We start from the raw sequence: 7,940 nt of genomic DNA on the forward strand, positions 1-7,940 counted from the left end.
TCATTAACTTAAGTAATTATACAAAAAATTATTCTTAAAATAAATGAATCCTTCATTATTTATCATTGTTTTACATATCTTTTTTTACGATTACTTCATCTAATACCAATGAATAGGATTATTAGTAAATAAAATTTATTAAAAATTTTCAATTGATATAAATCTATATATAGATATCCTCTTTTATAAGTTTTAATGAGAATTTTTCATCTTTAATTTTAATTTCCATGCAACGTTCAATTTTTCTATATTTTTACAAAATATTTCCGACAAAAGTCACTAGTGCACACAATCTTGAAAACTACATGAATATAGGTCTCGTGTGTATATATATATATATCTATACCTGGACAGTGGATTTGATGATGGTATCGCCGTCAATCCCATCAAGTGTTTTCCCATCAAGCAAGGAAATCATCACATCCATGAAGTCTTGAACGTTCTCACCCAAAGCCCATTTTTGTCGATGCTCCTCTAACCACTCACTTAATATACCATCAAATTCCTTGCCAATTTCTTTCATGGCCTTTTCATGGCCACCAAAATCAAACCGTCTCAAATAAGGAATAGCATCTGCCACTGTGAACACACCAAACAGACGCATGAGCTCTTTTACAGCTTTTACACATCTCTGTGCCTTCTCATCATCCACACTTGCAGCACCAAAATATCGCTTTCCAACGGTCATTTGAAAAACAATGTTGAATATCAAATGAGAAAACCATTGCTTCAGCTCCACCAGGGCATAACCAGACTCGATCTTTGTGCTACTCCAAACATCAAGGAGCTCCTTAATCGAATTTCGAATTTCTGTCACATGAACATGTTGTAGTTGCTCTACTCGGCGATTGGAGAGGATCTCTGATGTTATAATCTTTCGTATTTCGCGCCAATAAGGACCATAGGGTGCTACGGCAAACATGGCTTGGTTGTAGCCCAAGTGTTCAAAGACAACAAGCTTGGGACGAGAAGAAACGACAAGGTCATTCGTGGTAAAGCATTCCTTAGCCACTTCCCAGTTGTTGATTACCAAAGTCTCTTTGGCACCAAGTTTGATAGTGAATATGGGACCATACTTGTCAGCTAAAGCACCCAAGGTTCTATGTGGTGATTGTGCACCACTCAACAACGGGAGGTGGCCAAGTATTGGCCATGCACCTGCAACCATGGGAGCCTCTTTATTATGACCAAATTTGAAGGGATGATACAAAAACAAATAGAAGAGGAAGAGGAATAGAGAAAGAAGTCCAATGGCAGTTGCATTTAGGTAATTTAGAACAATATCCATTTTAGCCAAGTTGTACTTTGAAGTTGCTGATTATTACCCTTAAATAGATCCTCCGTTTATACGAATATTTATGTTTGTGATATAATCAATTTTGTATATGAAACACCAAATTTTATATGAGAGTGATTTTGTGACACCCTTCTACCCCATAATAAATAAGTAACAACAATAAGAATAATTCAATAAATATAACATCAAGAAGGGTCCACATATTTTTATAAAAACTCATAGGTTCACAAGTCTTGAGATAAATAGAAATAATAATAATAATAATAATAATAATAATAACGTTTTACTCTTAAAAGAAAATTATCAAGGTCTCTCTAAAAAAAGAAAGGAATCCAAAATTTACAAATATAAAGTGAATATAAAACTCTTAAAAATAAGTCTCCTCAAACGACAAATAACAATTCATAACTAAAACTTCCTAAATCTATGCCCCAATGTCACATTCTATCAGAGCAGAACCCTTTCCCTTTAGAACTCAACACTATGAGTGCCTTCATCTTCACCTAAAAGAAAACCACATAAAAACAGGACGGTGAGAGATAGATAACATCATATATGAACATAGAGCTACCCAATTCCCACCCCACACCGTGCACCAAAATATCATCATTAAATATAAACAACAAATACATCTCATATAATTACCAAACATCATTTTTTTCAATCATACAAACTTTCATACACATGCTCACTATATGCTCATGCACATCTCCTCTCCTAAGAGTCTCAACTTGGCACTCCGCACAATGGGCGTACCTCGTCAATTCCCTTAGTTGTTGCCAATGCGGGCATACCGTTCTCACACCCTCCCAGGGCCGGTATGTTGCACGGTTAAACACCCAGCGGCCCGTGCAAAGGCAATCCACCCACCGTTAAACCCTCTGTGGCCGGTGAGCTGCGCAGTTAGACACTCAACGGCCCACGCATGGAATGCCTCCCGTCATGGTCCCCCCTGTCTCAACCCCTCTCGGGGCCCAGGGTCCAATGCAATATAGCCACGTCTGGCTTCTCAAGCACCACATGCAACTCATAAGTCTCATGCAACTCATGCATCCCACGTAACTCATAATTAATGCATCTCAATTATATAACATCATCACATGTCAATAACAATCCATGCAATATCATCCTCACATGCTAGGCACCTATCATTAAGTTATCAACATCATAGATCACAAATTTCACATAATTCTTCACACACATCATAATATCTATGACATTCAGTTAATAATTTAACCATAACTCGAGATATACATATCCTTTCTAAGTGATCCCAACTCCATTAGAATCCTAACATCAATATCTACAACTTTCATGAAGAACACAAATCCTAATAAAGTCGTTTAGGTTACCATTCAGGGCTCACAAAAAATGATGTTGTGGTTCGCACACAGATTGGAAGGCTCAAATTGCAACTCACATAACTTGATCAAATCTTAATATTTTTACACGATTCTTGTGTCTAAATTGTAGCCCCAGATGTCTAGTTTCTAAAAAAACAAACGGAACTCGATTTGGATAACTACACAGAAAGATATCGCAAAATTACAAACGTATGTCGGGGTCCCAGAGCCCAAACCTGGCGCTGAGCGCCAAAATCACTGGAAGTCTGGCGCTGGGCGCCGAAAACTGGCGCTGAGCGCCCAAATCTCTGCCCAGACTCCCCTCTGTGAAATTAAACCTGCGTTTTACGAGTTCCAATATGGTTTTTACCAATTTTCACCACTTCTACACCCCGTTGGTTCAGTTTAACTCCATTTATATTCTTCATACGTTCCAAATCAATCCATATACATCTTAAGCCTCAAAAATTGGTTTCCATTGGTTTTACAAAAAAAAAATCTAAACTCTTCTTAACACATAAAATTCAAGTCATCAAATTTAAGGATAAAGAATTAACAAGAAAGCCCCAATGGAATTCAAAGACAATTCAAGAAATAAGTTCTTCCAAATGAATTAAGAATTTAGAACATCGATTGCACAGATAATCATTCAGAATTGTAAATAGAGTTCCTAGAGGGACTTAGGGATTGCCCTCACTACCCGAGCACCCCTATATTCACATATGAAGAAACTCATCTCCCCCGTACCTTAAGGGTGATGAACGAAGGCCAACAGAAGAACGACGGAGCAATCTGAACACTTTACGCCTTCCTTCAAGAATTTTCTCCTCTCCCCTCTTCCTTCAAGCGTCTGACGTTAAAAATGAATATTAGGTAACTGACTACCCCCAAAACCCCTCTAATAATTCCGACTGGGCCAGGCCCATACTCACCCGCCCATCCCCCTCTATTTAATTAAAATGGTAAATAAATAAATAAAAAAAATAGAACAGTTTCAACTTCTATAATTATTTAAAATACTAATTTATTTTCTGCTCTCTAGAATATAAATATAAATAACTACTAGACTCAAGTTTCTCTCGTAAATATAATTATTATTATTTAGAATCTACTGCAATTTTATAAAATTACTAAATAAAATGATATAAATTATTTTCATAAAAATAGTAATTAATTAAAATTTAATTAATTTAAAATTTAGGATGTTACAGATTTTAGAGGATTTTTTTTTTTCAATAAGTTTCTAGAATTTTTTAAGTTTTTATATAATTTAATTTTTATTTATTATAAATATTTGTGAAATAAATTTTAATATTTTAAAATAAATTATCAATAATAAAAGTAATATTATAAAATTAATTATATATAATAAATATTTAACATATGTATTATACATACTAATATACTGGTTATAATTATAATTTTAAATAATTTTCTATATATGTGATTAGATGAAGATGATAAGTTTATAAAAACGAATTTATTAAGTTTTCCGGATGGAAGTTATTTAATATTTTAATTTTCTAATAAGTATTTATTTTTGTCTCCATTCTATCTGTTTTAACTTTAAAGGAACTGATGTTAATAAATTAAATTATAAATATGGATAGATAAACTAGACGGTGTTTATTTTCCTTCAAATACAAGATGAAAATATCATCAAATTAATTTCTCAAGTTCTTAAAATAATATTTCTGCTTAATAAAAAATAAAAAATATTATATATTTTAAGTTTAAATATGTTTTTAATCTCTATAAAATTAACAAGTCTTGATTTTATCCCTGTAAAATTTTTCCTTTGTTTTCCATCCTTATAAAACTAAAATTATTGTTTTTAGTCCTTATTTTTATGTAATTATATTTTAACTACTTCTTATTTATTAAAAAGTTAAGTAATTATCTTAAGCTTTATCTACAACTATTATTGATATCATATTGATATTTAACACCTTCAAAAAATTTATAAGTTCTTAAAATAAATTTTATTTATCCACCTTAAAATAATCATTATGAACTAAAAAAAATTGATTTAGATATTATAGGGATGGAAACCAAAGAAAAATATTTTATAGGATCAAAATCAAAATTTAATCATTTTACAATAACCAAAATTAATGTTTATAAATTTTAGAAAGATGAAAAATAAAGAAAAATTTTAGCAAAATCAAAATCAAAATCATCAATTTTATAGGAAACAAAATCATATTTAAACATATATTTTAAATATAAATTATTAAGAGTGACTAAGATCGAATTCATTTGCTACATATTTAAACATATATTTTGAATGATCTAAATTTTAATATTAAATTTAATGTCATTTGTAATACACGTTCATATTATATTTTGAATTATTCTAATTTATTTTATATTTTTAAAGAATAATTTTTTTAGAACAATTATGCATTAATCATAATATATTATTTTAGTAGAAAATATGTAATATAATATTATATTTATAATAGCATCATTTATCATAAAATTAATATTATATAAAATATATCTCAATTTAAATTTTATATTTGAATTTTTTATAATTTAACCATATATAATATTGATATTAATATATTACTAAAAAACATAAATTAATCTAATTTCTTCATATTTATTTTGGAGTCAAAAAGATTAAATATAAATATAATAAATAATTTAATCAAAGTTTCAGTTCAACTATAAACAATTAATAATAAACCTATCCCAACCAGTACTTTATTCACCACTCCAATCATGGAAACTGTGTATTTTTAATATACAACAATGCTGGCGGAAGAACAGCATTATTATTTTTCCTGTACAACAGACATGAGTTCACTATACAATTAAAGGATAAGTTAACAAGGATATATTCTCAAAAAAATCAATCGAAATATCTTTCAAATCTTTTAAATTTCATATTTTTTTAATAAATTCACTATAAAATAATTATTTAATTTAATATTTTATAGTTTAAATTAACTTTTTAAGCATTTAGAACAATTTTCGAAAACATCTAAAATTTTTCATTTTTAATATACAGCAGTGCTGGCGAAAGAACAGCACTATTATTTTTCCTGTACAACAGACATGAGTTGACTATAAAATTAAAGGATAAGTTAATGACTTAATGTTAGTTTTACTTAATTGTCAACTATAGTGACGTAAGTCGAATATTTTTTTACATTAGTAAAACTTATTTGATTGACAATATATTTATAAAAAAAAAATTCTTTTGTCACCTAACAATAATTGAGCAGTAGACCGTAGTTTTGTTTATTATTTACAATTTAGTCTTCTATTTTAATTTTCTAGATGTATCTTATATGTAGCAAATGGACAAAATACTCCAATGATCACAGCTGTTAAACACTGAACTTTTTTTTTTTTATAGAAAAAAATGTTTTTGTTTATTTTCATAAAGTTTATTAAAAAATATACAATATTTTAATTTGAAATCATCTTCTGTCATCAATTCATAATTAGTTTTTCAAAAAATAAACCCGTTTAATTTTCTATCTTTAATATATAATAATCAGTAGCTATGACTATATATGAAAGAAATTTTTAATACAAGTTGCAATAAAATTTATAGGAATTTCCTTCAAATTTATTTACACAAAAAATTTTTTTTGCAATAATTTCCTACAACTTTGGATTCACAGAAACATATATAGAACTTTTTTCGCTGTTTTTTATTTGTAGGAAAATTTTCAGATATTTTCTACATATTTTTGCTCACAAGAAAATCGACAAGAAAAAACATATTTTTAAGTAGTATTTAAGTAAAAACTATTTTCTGTTTAAATTTACACAGTAATTTTTTAAAGATATAATTGGATAAATTTTTCAAAAATATTTCAGAAAAAAGATAAATAAATATTTTCATAAACTAAAATTGGTAAGCATAAATTAAAAATAAGTTTGTGAATAAGTTAAGAAGTCCCTTTGTTTAAATTTTTAATAAAACATACATATTTTTATACTTTTTTTATTAGTTTGTTTAAGCTATTACTTTTTAAATAAAACTAGTTTTTTCTTGAATCAATTTTTTTATATTAAATGTGAAGGATTATCTTATACAGTGATATCTTTATAGTCGGGGATAGGAATAAAGCAAGTCATGTCGGGCCAAATTTTGAATATATATATATATATATATATCATATTTTATAAAAATAAAGTTAAAGTCTAACCTATTATTTATTATATTTTTTTTATAAGTATATATAGTTTGATCTTTTTGAAGCCTAGAATGACTTATTAACCCATTTAAAAGTTTATTTTATATTAACAATTTTAAATAAATTGATAAATTTAATTTTAAATAAGTTAACAATTATATTTTTAAATATGTGAAAGTCTTTGTTTAATTTACAAGACAAGACTTTTTTTAATTTTGTGACACCATCTACCTCAACACAAATATACAATAAATAACACATACTATTATGAATAAATGAAAACCTTCATAGTTAAAATAGTTGTTTCAAATAACAAGGAGTAAAAGGTTCATATCCATAATTCATTAGCCAAATCTCAAATGCTGAATTACAAAGAATTAAAATCAAGTTTTCCAAAACGAACAAAGGACAATGATTTGCTAAAACTAATCCTAACTAAGCTTCGATGTCACATGTCCTATCAGAGCACACCTAATAATAAGGTCTAAGCCTTATCACCAATGTGACACCTTTACTACCCCAACACATATATTGTAATAATGTAAATAAACTAAAGAAATAAAATTTTCAACATTAGTTTAGGGTTCCACATAAAAACCTTCATAAATGTTCTTCAATATCCAAAATAATCAAAAATAAAACTTGAAAAATAAAACATAAGAGTTTACAAATTATTTTCAAAAGAATAAGTATAACTCTAAATACATATAAAAATCCATGTCTGAAAAATCCTCTACCTGAATGCCACAATATCAGAGCACACTGACAACTCAATTGTTGGAATTCTGGATGTCACTCATAGTTGAATCTTCTTCACCTAAAACATCCACAAATTGTACGATGAGAAAAAAATACCTATATGTAAAGCACATACAGACAGACCACAATGTAATCTCATCATAACTCATTACATAATGAAATATTTACAACCATTTCTACATATCATAATTCTATCAATCATGCATCATCTTTACATCACAATTCTCAATCACACCAATTCACTACATCATATAATTTGTACTATGTTAAGCTCACGCCACCCCTATAGCATCTCGTGCCCAAAGTTGTGCCATGTTAACATAAGTACTAATTATCACACACAAATCTTGCAATTAACACTATGCCATGCTCACGCCACCCTTA

The 7,940-nt window shown here is 28.4% G+C and overlaps 1 pseudogene; it reads right to left on the reverse strand.

Moving 5' to 3' along the window:
- Window positions 1-340: 340 nt before the first annotated feature.
- On the reverse strand, window positions 341-1,288 carry LOC145954082 (cytochrome P450 82A4 pseudogene; annotated as a pseudogene).
- Window positions 1,289-7,940: the final 6,652 nt, after the last annotated feature.

This window comes from Cajanus cajan, chromosome 2 (assembly GCF_000230855.2).
Source record: "Cajanus cajan strain Asha chromosome 2, NIPB_CcT2T_4, whole genome shotgun sequence".
NCBI classification, from domain to species: Eukaryota; Viridiplantae; Streptophyta; class Magnoliopsida; order Fabales; family Fabaceae; genus Cajanus; species Cajanus cajan.